Raw genomic sequence first — 16,200 nt, 5'->3', positions numbered from 1 at the left:
AATAAATAAATAAATAAATAAGACATAAAGGAAGACACCACATCTGTGAAACAAGAATAGGAAGCTACAAAAGAAAAAAGGCTATTAGAAATTTTTAAGGAAAAAAAAAAAGAAAGAAAGAAACTTTTAAGGAACAGGGCAGCCCCGGTGGCGCAGCGGTTTAGTGCCGCCTGCAGCCTGGGGTGTGATCCTGGAGACCCAGGATTGAGTCCCGCGTCGGGCTCCCTGCATGGAGCTTGCTTCTCCCTCTGCCTGTGTCTCTGCCTCTCTCTCTGTGTGTGTCTCTCATGAATAAATAAATAAAATCTTTAAAAAAAAAAAAGAAATTTTTAAGGAACATGACAGCACATATTTAAAATTAAATAGAAGGGTTGAAAGATAGAGTTGAGGAAATCTGAAAAACACAGCAAAAAGTCAAAGAGATAAATAACTGAAAAGATAAGAAAATAGGAGGACCAGTCCAAGAGGTTCAACATCTAAATAGTACTAATTGCATAAAGAGAAAACTCAGGAGAGGAAATAATTGTGAAATTATTTTTTTTAAGATTTTACTTATTTTATTTGAGAAAGAGAGAGAAAGCAGGGGAGGGAGAGGCAAATGAAGAGGAGAGAAAGAATTTCCAGCAGACTCTGCAGTGAGCATGGAGCCCAAGTTGGGGCCCAATATCATGACCCTGAGATCAAGACTTGAGCCAAAACCAAGAGTTGGATGCTTAACCAACTGAGCCACCCAGGTGCCCCTGAGAAATTATTTTTTAAATGTTCCCAGTAGTAAATGATATAAGTTGCCAGACAGAAAGATCCACTGAATGTCTAGCACACGGGTCAGCAAATTATGGCCTGTGGGCCAAATTCGGTGTGCAGTCTATTTTTGTACTGACCTTAAGCTAAGAATGGCTATTACACTTTTAAAGGTGTGGGGAAAAAAGGATGAAGATGCAGCAGAGATCACAGGTGGATCACAAAAACTAACGTATTTACTATGTAACCTTTTATGGAAAAAGTTTTCTGACCCTCATCCAGCACAATAGATAAAGAGGCATACACCACAGCAAATCACTATGAAAGTCCAGAACACTGAGGACAGAGTAGAAGTTTCAGAAGGGAAGATATGAGACATATACTAAAGGATCAGGAATCAAATACCTTCAAACTTCTCAAAGGCAAAACTGGAAACAAGACAACAAAGGAGCAGTCTTCAAAATTCTGAAGGAAACCAATTTTCAATGTAAAATTCTATGCTCCTCCAAACTATCAATTAAGCATTAAGAGTAAAATATTTTCTGATATGCAAGGCTCCAAAAAACTACCTCCCATTTTCCAGAAGCTCCTGGGAGGTAAGCTCCACCAAAACAGGAGAGAGTAAACCAAGAACGGAAGATATGAAATACAGAAGACAGGATGATTCAAAACGAGAGAGGAGAGGGGCACGCCTGGCTGGCTTAGCCAGTACAGCATGTAACATTTGCTCTTGGGGTCATGAGTCTGAGCCCCACAATGGGTGCAGAGATTTTTTTAAATGAATGAATTAATTAAAAAACAAGACAGGTGAAAAAGATCCCAGGAGGATGGTGAATAGATGGAGGTTGAGAGTAACAGTGGTGCACTAGAGGGAAGACAACCAGTCTCAGCATAATTGGCTTTATGTTCAGCAACAGTCATCGTTTCTGGAGCTCTGCATTCTATTGGGCAGATGCAAGTTCCCCTGTGGTATCATTTCAAGGGTGTAGGTCTGCTGGTGAGGCATTCTTTCAACTTTTTTTTTTTTTTTTTAACAATCTGAGAGTGTTTATTTAGCTTTGCTACTGAAGGATACAGTATATTCTCTGGGGTATAGCATTCTAGGTTAATATTTTGTACCTCTCAGTCCTTCAAAGTCACTGCTCTACTGCCTTTTGCTTACACAGCTTTTGGCAAGCAATCTGTACCATCTTTATCTTCGCTCTGTATATCGTGTGTCTTTTCTCTCTGGTTAATTAAACATTTTCTTTTTATAACTGCTTTTAAGTAATTTGGTTATGATGTGCCTTGGTGTAGAATTCCTCATGGCTGCTTATGCTTGGGGTTCACTGAACTTCTTGGATCTGAGAATTAATAGTTTTCATCAAATTTGGAAAGAGTTCAGCCAATAGTTCTTCAAATATTGTTTCTATATACTGCCCCCACCCCCCGCCCCATTCTTCTCTTCTTTAAGGACTCCCAAGTATATACACCGTGCTCCTTGGAGTTGTCTTACTCACTGACACTTTTTGTTTTTTTCCTCAGGACTTTTTTCTGTGTTTCACTTTGGATAGTTTTTAGTTCTGTATCTTCAAGCTCACTGTTTTTTTCTTCTGCAATGTCTAACCCCTAACCCTGACCCTTCAGTAAAAAGAGAGATAAAAACAAAGATAGCAAGAGATTAACAACAGTTAAATCTAGGTAGAAGGTAAGTGGATGATCATTATACTATTCTTTCAACTTTTCAGAATGTTGGACATTTTTAGTAAGATTGGGGGCAGGGAAAGAATGGGTTTTACCACTGTATGAGAAACAGATCTCATACAGACCTTTCACAGGTCTCAGTTAAAGCCTAAAAAAAGTTAGACTTTAACTTGAATTTCGAAGTTCCTTAAAGAATAAATAGGAGGGGTGAGGTGACACAGAGGGAGAGACACCCCACCACACAACCAAAACAGTAAAGTTCAAGGTAGCTCATCCTGAGGGAAAGCAAACTAGAAACTCAGCAGCTATACGATTGCCTCATATTAAAATCCTGAAGAACTTTTACCCAAAACATGATTAGGTCTGTAGGGTGAGTAATTTTTAAAGGGTCTGCCTCAAAGTAGTCTATTGTGGAAAGCCTAGAGTGTGAAATTAACAGAGCAGGAGGGCAACTCTTGCTCGGCTGCAATGTTTTATTTTCCTCAAATCCCTAGCAACTAGCCCCAACAATATTGATGTGTCTGGAGACCAGTGAGAGGCCTCTCTCCTTCCTCTCCTAGGTACACCAGCGCCCAAGAAGATGGGTGAAAAAGAACTGTAAGAGAAGAGGCCAAGGTCTGTATTGCCAGGTCCCTCTCAGCCTGGGGGCTCTGAAAACCATCTAAGCCTAAAAGGTCTTCCTTCCCATCCCTCAGCTGCAACAGAAGCAACTTTGTTTCTACTATCATTAGAGGAAGTTCATGAGGATCATATGTGACTGGATTAGAATCAACTAGAAAGTCCTGAGCTACATCTAAGCACAACATAAGTGGCCTTTCCTCCCTATTATAACATTGCTAGTGGCTTATACCTGTCATTGTGAAAATCTACAGTGAAACAGACATGAAAATAAGACTCTGTCCCCAGGGGCAGCCCGGGTGGCTCAGCGGTTTAGCGCCTGCCTTCGGCCCAGGGCCTGATCCTGGAGACCCAGGATCGAGTCCCGCATCAGGCTCCCTGCATGGGGCCTGCTTCTCCCTCTGCCTGTCTCTCTCTTTCTCTCTCCCTGTGTCTCTGAGTAATAAATAAAATAAAATCTTAAAAAAAAAAAAAAAAAAAGGACTCTGTCCCCAGTAGCCACAGAGAAGGGGGAAAAAAAACCTGCCACTGTGTTTCATACAACAGACTAGACAATCTGACTTCCTGCCCTGGGTGGGAGTCTGGATTAAACGCTTCTAAGATTGTTCCCAGAGCCAAGATTCTACACATTGATGCTATCCTCAGAGCTTTACAACTATATCCTCATTTCCTCCTCAAAACAATCCTGAACAATGAAATTCATATAGACATGGATTGACTTTAAGACACAGAATAACTCTGGAAAAGTATCCAAGTGCCAAGCCTCCCAGCTTGGAAAGCAAAGATTCACTCCTAAACAAGGAGTCCTGGTTGCCGGCTCAAGCTTGCTTCCAGACAGTTTGACAATGGGCCCTGTGAGTCACAAAATCATAGACACTGCTCTGTTAGATTCACCTTCCTGTCTCTGACTCTCAAGGCTGCCAGCTACTCTTCCTATGTTGATCCAAAACGTTGGCATCTCTTAGGGGAAAACGCAGGCCCTTTCCTCTGTGATCTGATCCCATAGCTTGTCACCTGGGGAGGCCTCAATCCAAATCTCCAGCCCAGGCCTTCTGGATACATCTGTTGGCTGCCTACTGGCTGTCCCTTACACAGTCCACAGACACAATGCCTATGAAGCATACCTTCCCTGGCAAACCTGTTTCTTCCCTTTTCTCTCTCAGTGAATGGCACGACCTCCCATCCCGCACATCCAAGCAATCATGATGACCTGACCCTTCTACCTCCAGATTCCTTCATGTCAATCTTCTCTCTAGCTGCTGTGACTTCTACATCCCCAGCAGAGCTCAGCATGCTCACCTCAACTGTCTCTAGCCTGGGCCACCACAAGAGCTTCTTAATGGGATCTTCTGCCGTTAGTCTCCCTCCCTCCCACTGTCTTCCATGCAGCAACCACAGATCTTTCTAAACTAAATTCTTTTTCTTTTTTTTTTTTAATTTTTCAAAGTAGGCTCCAAACACAATGTGGGGTCTGAGCTCACGACCGTGAGATCAAGAAGTCAGATCTCTATTGACTGAGCCAGCCAGGTGTCCCTAAACTAAATTCTAACCGTCTCTCCCCTAACTTAAACCTTCAGAGGCATCCTCCTGCTCCTAGAATAAAGATAAAAGTCCTTCACAAGGGTAAGAAAGCCCCAAGCACCTCTCCAACTTCGCTCTGCATACTCCTTCACCCCAGATCTCCAGATACGTTGAATTTTTCTTTCACATTCTCTTGCCAAGCCCAGACATTCATTTACTTGATTTAATCTCCCCCAGGCCCCACCAACACCATCCTTCTCCTGGTTAACTCCCCTAATTCTCCAAGTCTCCCTCAGCCTCCCTCATTCCCAAGGCCTTGTTAGAAGCTCCACCATGTGCTCCAATATCATCATACCTCTCAGGGACTTAACCTGATGTGCTACCATTGCCTGTCTGAATCTCACTAGCACCAGATTTACTTATACACCATTATATCTGCTGCCCATAGCACAGCTTTTGGCATAGAGGAGATTGCATAAATACTGTTTGAATGAATGAAAACACGTGGTCTCAGAACCTTCCGCGGCAGGCTGAAATGGAAACAAGCAGTGATATATGACTGGGGTTTCTCTGACATCTCAGAAATCCTCCAAACAAGGAGTGACTGTTGGAAAGTCCAATTCAAATCTGTATCTTCACAGCTAAGCTCCAGGAATTTTTTAAAAATTTGTTTGTTTTTCTCTATTTCTTTTTTTTTTAAATTGTTTTTCTCTATTTCTATCTCTAATTTTGTTGTTATTGTTCCTAAGAATGAAATAGATTTTCTTAGTGTGATAAACACTTAATAGCTCATTCATTTCCTACAAGTCAGCTTTTAGGCCAAATAATTAGTAGAGATTTAAAGTGAAAGAAACATCATGGGGTGCCTGGCTGTCTCAGTTGGTAGAAGCGTGAGACTCTTGACCTTAAGAGTTGTGAGTTCAGGGCAGCCTAGATGGCTCAGCGGTTTGGCGCCTGCCTTTGGCCCAGGGCATGATCCTGGAGACCCCAGATGGAGTCCCGCATTGGGCTCCCTGCGTGGAGCCTGCTTCTCCCTCTGCATGGGTCTCTGCCTTTCTCTCTGTGTGTGTGTCTCTCATGAATAAATAAAAATATCTTTAAAAAAAAAAAGGAGTTGTGAGTTCAAACCCCATGATGGATGTAGAATTTACTTATAAATAAATAAATAAATAAATAAAGTTAAATATCAGTGGTATATAAGAAACAAACAAAAGGAATACTGGAAATCTGTCCTGAGAGCTTGCAATCTGAGCCATCAATAGTTACTCTTGCTTCAGAGCCCCACAGACACCTATTAAGATCAGATCAGTGTATATCAGAAGCAAATTGCTTTGTTTTAAGCAATGCAAATTCTCCCCAAAGGGCATCAGAATGGACAACAGCTAGCTGTTGTCTAATGATTATTAGATCTTGTGTCTATCAAAAGCATAGTGATTGATTTCCTTGACTTTTCTAATAACTTATTCACCAATCTTGAGCAGTAAACTAATCTCTGTAGTTATATCTGTAAACAATCTGTAAATAATAGTCCCTTATAGTGACTCTTTGTCTTCCAAGCAATTTTTTCGTATATTATTTAATGTGAGCCTTAAAAGAATTGTATAATGCTGAAATCAGCATTCCTAGTTTAAAAAGAGGTTTAATAAGATGTCCAGGTCATCTTACCACTAAGTGTGAGAACTGGAACTGTTGGCTGGATGTTCTGACTTCTGGTCCAGAAATTTTTCCCACTTACCTAATACTGCTTCTCATGGATTAAAAAAAAAAAAATTTTTTTTTAACTAAAAAAACTGCATGGAGGGAAAATGGTAAGTAAAACTCTGATTTGCTAAAATTCAGATGAAGTCTTGGACATCTCACCCTAACTTTCGTGCTAGGAACAGCCTTGCACAGAGCAACTGGTTGAAGCAATCAAAAAGCAGAAGCTAGGGATTCTCCAAGCATTTCTCATATAGGTGAGCCATGGACGAAGGTTCAAATTTTATGGCTGCTGAGTTGCTAGTAATGACTATAAGATTTGGCCTGACTACTCTACTAAAGAAAAGATATTTCATTAGCTGCCAAACACCTGTTTTCTAAAAGGTGCTGCATGCCAAAAAAGCCAGAGGGAAAATCTTTTGGTGCACATTCAATAAGCCCTTTTTGGATCCTGTGGCAGATATATATACTTACATCTGATGGGTAACATATGAATGTTACCTGAGTCCCAAACCACCTCTTACAGAAATTTTGCCCCAATATAAACTGCTAAAAAATGTGTGTGTGTGTGTGGGGGGGTGCACCTGGGTGGCTCAGTCAGTTAAGTGTCTGACTCTTGATTTTAGCGCAGCTCATGATCTCAGGGTGGTGAGATCGAGGAGCCCAGTATCCTGCTCTGTGCTGGGCATGGAGCCTACTTAAAAAAAAAAAAAAAAATTAAAACAGATAAGTCTCTAACATATATTTCCATGAAAATAATAGCACAAACAGAATAAATGAGAAAGACGATCATAACAACTATTACAGGAGGTATTTTATAAATTAACAAATTTATGGGATGCCTGGGTGGCTCAGTGTTTGAGCGTTTGCCTTCGAACTGGGTCGTGAACCTGGAGTCTCAGGATGGAGACCTGCATCGGGCTCTCTGCATGGAACCTGCTTCTCCCTCTGCCTGTGTCTCTGCCTCTCTCTCTCTGTGTCTCTCATGAATAAATAAAATCTTAAAAAAAAAAAAGTAAAAACTACTTATTTGAGAGGGTGAGCACTTGAGCATGTACAAGGGGGAGGGGCAGGAGAGGGAGAAACAGACTCCCCACTGAGCAGAGAGCCAATCCCACACCCTGAGACACAGATGCTCAACCACTGAGCCACCAGGCGTCCCTTTTTATGTATTGTGTGAGTTAGGAGGTTCATTTTGTGCGTGTGTGAATTTTTTTGTATGTGAGTGTCCACTTGTTCTAGCCCCATTTATTGAAAAGACTATCTTTTTTTTCATTAAATTGTCTTTGTTCTTTGTTGAAAATCAGTTGGCCGTACGTGGGTGGGTCCATTTCTGAACTCAGTGTTATGTTTCATTGATCTATGTGTATGCTTTCATCAATATTCGCTCTAGTCATTTATTGTAGCTTTAAAGTAAGACTGGAAACCAGGTATTATGAGTTGTCCAACTTAGTTCTTTTTCATAATTGTTTTGCTTCTTTTGGTTCATTTGCTTTTCCACATAAATTATAGAATCAGCATATCTATTTTCTATTTTAAAAATATTTCTGGGGGACCCCTGCATGGCTCAGCGGTTTAGTGCCTTCCTTTGGCTCAGGGTGTGATCGACTCCCAGGATCGACTCCCACGTCAGGCTCCCTGCATGGAATGGAGTCTGCTTCTCCTCTGTCTGTGTCTCTGCCTCTCTCTCTCTCTCTCTCTCTCTGTCTCTCATGAATAAATAAATAAAATCTTTTAAAAAAATCCCAGAAATATATATTTTTTAAGATTTTATTTATTTATTCATGAGAGACATAGAGAAAGAGAGGCAGAGACACAGGCAGAGGGAGAAGCAGGCTCCATGCAGGAAGCTCAATGCGGGACTCAATCCCAGGACTCCAGGATCACGCCCTGGGCCGAAGGCAGGCGCCAAACGCTGAGCCACCCAGGGATCCCTATTTCTGGGATTTTGATTGGAATTGTGTTGAATCTATAGGCCAGTTTGGGAAGAACTGATATTTTAACAAATTTACTTTTAATATTTTAGTTTCTTAGCTATATTGCAATGTTAAAGTCATAATTCTTAGCTTCCCAAATAAGGGAGCAACCTATAAAGAGAACTGCATATAGTTTAATAGAGTTGCAGAAGACAAAATCACTTTATAAAAATCTATATGGAAATTGAAATTTAAAATAGTACCCTTGGGGATCCCTGGGTGGCTCAGTGCTTTAGCACACCTGCCTTCGGCCCAGGGCGTGATTCTGGAGTCCCGGGATCAAGTCCCACATCAGGCTCCCTGCATGGAGCCTGCTTCTCCCTCTGTGTCTCTCATGAATAAATAAATTTTAAAAGAAAAAAAAAATAATAAAATAAAATAGTACCCTTTATAGAATGAATAAAAGCATGAGATATTTAGTATAAATCTAATAGAATATGTTCTAGGTCTATATGCCGAAAGCTATAAAACACTGCTGAAAGAAACCAAAGAAGGCTTAAATAAATGGAGCGATATACCATATTCATGGAATAGAATTTATGTTACATTTATTTTTATTTTTTATTTTTTTTCTTAACATGTCTTTTTCAGTTTTCTTGGGTAGATACCTAGGAATAGAACTGCTGGGTCATATGATAACTATATTTAACTCTTTGAAGAAAGAGTTACCGTTTCCTTTCCCAGAGTGGCTGCACATTCCTACCAGGAGTGTGTAAGGGTTCCAATTTCATAACATTCTCCCCAAATTTTTATTATCTGTCTTTTTTGTTATAGCCATCCTGATGAATATAAAGTAGTATTCCATTGTGGGGGTTTTTTTTTTTTTTTTGAAGAGTTGTGGGGTTTTTTTAAAAGATTTTATTTATTTATCTGAGAGAAAGAGATAGCAAGAAAGAGCACAAATGGCGGGTGGGGTAGGGAGAAGAAGACTCCCCACTGAGCTGGGAGCCCAACTTGAGGCTCGATTCCAGGACCCCGGAATAGTGACTTGAGCCAAATGCAGGTGCTTAACCCACTGAGCCACCCAGGCATGCCTCCACTGGTGAGTTTTTTTTTTTAAGATTTTATTTATTTATTCATGATAGACAGAGAGAGAGAGAGAGAGAGGCAGAGACACAGGCAGAGAGAGGCAGAGACACAGGCTCCATGCAGGGAGCCCAACGTGGGATTCGATCCCAGGTCTCTAGGTCATGCCCTGGGCTGAAGGTGGTGCTAAAACTGCTGAGCCACCCGGGCTGTCCCATTGTGGTTTTGATTTCCATTTCCCTGGTGGCTAGTGATAAGCAGTTTTCTCATCTGTTTATTGAGCCATTTGTATATCTTCTTTGAAAAGATATGTACACAGATCCTTTGCTATCTATCTATCTATCTATCTATCTATCTATTAAGTTGGGGGAGAGGCAGAGGGAGAGGGGGGAGAGAATCGTAAGCAGGCTCCACACCAAGTGCAATTTTAGTGTCCCTAAAATTACATTTCTAATCTACATATTATTTTCATTTGAAGTTATTATTTTTACTCTATCTTTTAAATATAAAAGTGGAGGGACACCTGGGTGGCTCAGCGGTTGAGCATCTGCTTTCAGCTCAGGGCATAATCCTAGGGTCCTGGGATCGAGTCCCACATTGGGATTCCTGCATGGAGCCTGCTTCTCCCTCTGCTTGTGTCTCTGCCCCTCTCTCTCTCTCTGTCTCTCATGAATAAAATAAATAAAATAAAATAAATAAAATCTTTAAAAAATAAAAGAAATTAAAAAAATAAAAATTAACTCAAAATGGATCTAAGATTAAATATAAGGCCTAAAATTATGAAACTTCAGGACGCCTGGGTGGCTCAGCAATTGAGCGTGTGCCTTCGGCTCAGGGTGTGATCCTGGGTCCAGGATTGAGTCCCACATCGGGCTCCCCGCAGGGAGCCTACTTCTCCCTCCATCTATGTCTCTGCCTGTGTGTATCTCATGAATAAATAAATAAATTCTTTTAAAAAATAAAACTATAAAACTTCTAGAAGAAAACACAGATAATTTATAAAACAGAGAAAATCTTTGTGAGTTTGGGCTAGGCAAGGATTTCTTAGCTAGGATACCAAAAACAGAATCCATAAAAGAAGAAATTGATAAATTAGACCTTCTCTGAAAAATACTGTTCATAGAATAAAGACAAGACAAAAACTATGAGAAAATATTTTTTTCAGAAAAAATTTTTAAATAATATCACTGATAAAGGACTTGCACCCAGAATATATAGACCTCTCCAAATTCAATCATAAGAAAATAACCCAATTAAAAATATGCAAAAGATTTGGACATTTCACCAAAAATATACAGATTGATACTAAATGTATGAAAATATGCTTCTCATCATCATCAGTCATTAGCAAAAGGCAAATTAAAACCATCAGACTGGGGTACCTGGGTGGCTCAGTGGTTGAGCAGAGTTTGCCTTTGGCTCAGGTCATGATCTTGAGGTCCCTGGGATTAAGTCGTGTACCCCCCCATCAGTCTCCCTGCGGGGAGCCTGCTTCTCCTCTGCATATATCTCTGCCTCTCTGCATCCCTAATGAATAAATGAATAAAATCTTAAAAAAAAAATCAAACCAATACCTATCAGAATGGCTAAAATTTATATATATATATATATATATATATATATATATATATATTTTTTTTTTTTTTTTAAGTTGGCTCCACACCCAGCATGGAGGCCAACACGGTGCTTGAACTCACAACCCTGAGATCAAGAATTGGATGCCTGAGCAGTCTGGGTAGCTCAGCGGTTTTAGCACCACCTTCAGCCTAGGGCATGATCCTAAAGACCCGGGATCGAGTCCCACATCAGGCTCCCTGTATGATGCTTGCTTCTCCCTCTGCCTGTGTCTCTGCCTCTCTCTCTCTCTCTGTCTTTCATGAATAAATAAATAAAATCTTTTAAAAAATAAAATAAAATAAAATAAAATAAAATAAAAAGCTACATACTGTATGATTCCATTCATGTGACATTCTGGAAGCAGCTAAACTTTAGGGACAGAAAACCGTTCAGTGTTTGCTGGGAGTGGAAGGAGACTGTTCTATATTTTGATGGTTACATGGCTGCATGCAATGGATGAAACGTGAAGAAACATTCACTAAAAAGGGTGAACTTTATGCAAATTATACCTTGATTTTAAAATTGGAAAAAATACAGTATGTATGCAATATATTTCAAAAAATACTTGTCATTTATATGCTAACCAAAGTTCCTACAGAGGGAACCTGGGGGGCTTAGTGGTTGATCATCTGCTTTTCGCTCAGGTTGTGATCAGGTTTCTACAGAAAAAGAAGTATAAGAATGAGAGAAGATTGCTTCTATCTAGATGTCCTTTTTTTCTTTTTTTTTTTTTTTAACATTTTATTTATTTATTCATGAGAGACACAGGCAGAGGGAGAAGCAAGCTCCATGCAGGGAGCCAGATGTGGAACTTGATCCCGGGACCCCAGGATCACGCCCGAGACAAAGACAGGCGCTAAACCGCTGAGTGACCCAGGGATCCCCTAGATGCTCTCTAATTTCTAACACATCCTACGAATCATGGCCCAATCAGAAAAAGGTATGTACTTAATGTGCAAATCAAAACTGCATTCTTTGCCAGAGGAATGTGATTCTTATAAACAAATATGAGGAAAAATTATGAGCAGCTAGGAAACAACAAGAAAGAGAGACAGTACATTTTGAACTCCTTGCATCACTGTAATATACTGACAAAACTTCAGGGAACAGAAATAAACTCTGGATTACAACATGGATTTACATGATTGAAATGTCATCTATTAACATAAAACAGACATAAAATGCCACAAAAAATGAAATCTTCCTTTCTCTTACAACCTCTTTGTAGAGAGCAGAAAACAAGTATATTTTATAGAAAGAAAATAAAGATAAAAGGGTCAAGATATGAGCAGAACTGGAAACAGAAGTTAGATCAGATCACAATTTATCCATAGGTTCTTCAGGCAGATTCTCTCATTTTTCCAGTTCCTTTGCACTTAAGATATTTTTTTTTAAAAGATTTTATTTATTTATTCATGAGAGACACAGACAGAGCTAGAGAGGCAGAGACACAGGCAGAGAGAGAAGCAGGTTCCACACAGGGAGACCGATGTGGGACTTGATACCGGGACTCCAGGATCACACCCTGGGCCGAAGGCAGGCACTAAACCACTGAGCAACCCATGGATCCCCAAGAAATTTTTTTTAGGGGTGCCTGGGTGGCTCAGTTGGTTAAGCATCTGCCTTTGGTTCAGGTCATGATCCCAGAGTCCCAGATTAAGCCCCAAGACTGGCTCCCAGCTCAGCAGGGAGTCCACTTCTCCCTCTGCCCATCCCCAGCTCAGCTCCCCACCGCCTCAAATAAATAAATAAAATCTTAAAAAAAATTTTTTTAGGGGCACCTGGGTGCTCAGTGGTTGAGCATCTGCCTTTGGCTCAGGTCATGATCCTGGGGTCCTGGGATCAGAGTCCCACATCAGGCTTCCCTCAGGGAACCTGCCTCTCCCTCTGCCTATGTCTCTGCCTCTCTCTGTGTCTCTCATGAATAAATAAGTAATCTTTTAAAAAAATTTTTTTAAGATTTCACTTCTTTAATTGAGAGAGAGGAAGCACAAGCAGGGAGGAGGGGTAGAGAGAGAAGGAGAAGCAGGCTCCCCCCTGAGCAGGGAGCCCAAAACAGGGCTCAACCCTGGGACCATGACCTGAGCCAAAGGCAGACCCTTAACCATCTGAGCTACCCAGCTGCCCCTTTCAAGAAATGTTTCTGAGACTCCTTTCTCCCCCTAAACTCTGGCCCCACAGGACAGCTAGCGCTTGTGCTCAAAATTCTCTAACACTTACTGACCTTTTTTGTGGATCTTTTCACTTTGATAATACATACTGAATTTACTGTGTGCTAAGAACCATGCTATGTGCTATACCTGCACTACCTCATTTAATCCTCCCAGAACCCCACAGGGTAGATGCTATAACTCATTTTATAGTTTAAGAAACTGAAGCACAAAAAGGTTCTATTATTTGCCAAAGTCACATGGCTAATGATTGGTGAGCCAAAATTTTATCCCAGGCAGTCTAATTCCAAGAGCCCATTCTCTGAATTACTATACATAAAGGTTAAGCCATTTGTTCATCTACTGAGTACCAAACACTAATTCACACACTAAAGATAGACAAAAGAATAAGACAAGGTTCTACTCTCTCCTGAAGGAACTTCTGGTCTAGCTGGGCAAGACTATCAACAAGGACATGCAATTCACAGAGTATATCCTACATGGGGGAAGCAATAGGGGGTGAAAGGGAAAACCTGGCAGTAACTCCTCAGGATTGTCTATGTCTGTCACAACAATATGAATGTCCCATATTTTAGTCTCCCATAGTTCCTAGCTGGCTGTGAACTAACATTGCTGAAGAAACAGTTTAAAGTAGACCTACCTCCTCTATTTCTGTTGTCTGTTCCTACTGCCATTCTTAAAACTCAACTCAGAAAGATGTGACAAGGAGCCAAAAACTACACTTATCGTGCTCTCCATTGTATGCTTCATTCATTGACATTCAATAAATATTTATTGATGGTTGACTGAGTCCGCCACCATCAGCATTGAGTACAGTGATGAACATGCCAGATAAAGACCCTGCTCTCCTGGAAGCGATATTCAAATGGATGAAACAATAAAAGAAATACAAAAAAAAAAAAAAAAAAGCCTCACAAAAAACAAATCTGAACAAGATCATTTCAGTTCATTTTAAGTGCTACAAAGAAAATAAAATGAGGAAATACAATCAACACTGACTATCAGGTGTTAATTTAGATTGGGAAGACCAGGCTGTCTGTATAGGAGACATTTAAACTGGTGCATGTTGGTTAAAAAAAAATCTTGGGACACCTGGGTGGCTCAGCGTCTGCCTTTGTCTCGGGTCATGATCCTGGGGCCCCGGGGATGGAGTCCCACATCGGAGCCTGCTTCTCCCTCTGCCTGTGTCTCTGCCTCTCTCTCTTTCATGAATAAATAAATAAAACCTTTTAAAAATAATAATAATATTTTTAAAATAATAAAAATATTTATTTTACTTTTATTTTTTAGAGAAAGGAAAAATTAGAAACCCAAACCAGAATTAACCTCTGTCATTGACAAATAATTGCAATAGTATTTTTCTGGAAATATATACACAACTCAAATGTTATCAGAACAGTTGCTGTTCACGTATTCACCAATTTTATGTAAAATTAATTTGATTTTCATAAAGAGTGGTCTTGCTTTATTTCAGAAAGGAAATTTTAGCCATTACTGCATTATTGATTTTATCTTTATGCTGATTTCTAAAAGGGGAGGGGGAATAAGGGGCTACCACATATACAAGGGTCCTGGCAAAAGGATGCAAAAACTTATTTCTATAACACTTAAGGTTTTTGGGATCCTGGGTGGATCCAGGGATCCAGGCATTTTGGGATGCCTGGGTGGCGCAGCGGTTTAGCGCCTGCCTTTGGCCCAGGGCGCGATCCTGGAGACCTGGGATCAAGTCCCACGACGGGCTCCCGGTGCATGGAGCCTGCTTCTCCCTCTGCCTGTGTCTCTGCCTCTCTCTCTCTCTCCCTCTCTCTCTCTGTGACTATCATAAATAAATAATTAAAAAAAAAAACACTTAAGGTTTTTATCTTAAAAGCACAATATTCAAATATAACATCTGAAAGAATGTAACATGTAACAACATTCCACATTCCAAAACCCTTTTAAAAGGCTACTGGAAGGAAATGGTATATACAGAATAATGAAGAAAGTTATCTTTTACTAATGTTGCAAGGAAATGGGTATTAGGTTTTAAAAAATTAATTAACACTGATTTTGGCAAATCATTTAACTGCTAACAAGCCTCTATTTCTTTCCCACAGGTAAAATGACATTAGAAGATCCCTCATGGGTCCTTCCAGCCCCAACTGCCTTGATTCACCTAAGAAAATAGAAGGTAAATGATTCGGGAACTTTACTGCATGAGGAAGGCAGGTATTATTGTGGGCACTCTTCAAAAGTTGCTCATCTGGGGTCCACTTTTTAATCACAATTTTCTTCTGATGCAATAGGTCAGGTCAGGTTGTACAACAAGTGGGAATATTTCCTATATATCAACGGAAGAACTGGGGAAGAAAAACAGTTATGATGCTCAAAAGGAACGCTACACAGCCAAAAACGTTTGATGAGAGAGCGCTATAATAACAGAATCACTGGAAAGGAAATACGGTCATTTCCACCACTTTTATTATCTTTCCTTTCTTACCATCTCCTGCAGAGAAAAGCCCAGTTTTAATTTCCTTCCTAAATCCGAAAGAGGTAGCAAAAGCCACAGAAAGCCTTACACGTTTTTTATTAAAGAAGTCGCCAAAATGCCGAAGAGGCACTGTCTACACACCTACCATCAATCTTATTTAGCACCGAGGACGCCGTTTCCAAATATTATCACCAACAGCCCTCACTCCGCTGCAGCCGACACTCAACCACCATCCATTTTTAAACACCCATTGACGCGGAGCCTTTCATCCAAACCCATCAACAACCCTTTCCTCCCTGCAAAACGTCCAGCCAAGCCAAGCCAGGGCTGAGTCCTGCCAACAGGGAGACTGCAGACTGCGGTGCAGGGCAGGGCCGCTCCTGCCGCCGCTCGCAGAAGCTTTCCGCCTCTCCCGAGGGATTGGGAAGGGGTCGGGACCCAGATAAGACCCCGCCCTTACAGTCACGACCCCGGCACGGGAGGAGGCGAGAGGCGGCCTCAGCGCCGCAGAGCCGAGCCCTTGGAGAAACAGGCTGCTTCTCCCCGGCGGGCGGCAGCGGCCCGGGCTGGGCGAGAGGCTCGCGGCGGCCCGCGCGCGCCGAGCGGTTCCCAGGTGGGTCTCCGCAGCGGGGGATCGCGGCTCGGGCTCCCGCAGGGGGAGGGGGAGGGGGGTGGGGGT

General features: G+C 41.1%; 1 protein-coding gene across 3 annotated transcripts in view; it reads right to left on the bottom strand.

Annotated features, from left to right (window-relative positions):
- Window positions 1-16,200, bottom strand: part of STXBP1 (syntaxin binding protein 1) — a 74,269-nt gene that overhangs the window by 57,241 nt on the left and 828 nt on the right. The window lies entirely within an intron of this gene.

Source organism: Canis lupus, chromosome 16 (genome assembly GCF_048164855.1).
Source record: "Canis lupus baileyi chromosome 16, mCanLup2.hap1, whole genome shotgun sequence".
NCBI lineage: Eukaryota > Metazoa > Chordata > Mammalia > Carnivora > Canidae > Canis > Canis lupus.
The sequence above is the reverse complement of the archived record's forward strand: the minus strand, read 5'-3'. Positions and strand labels throughout refer to the sequence as shown.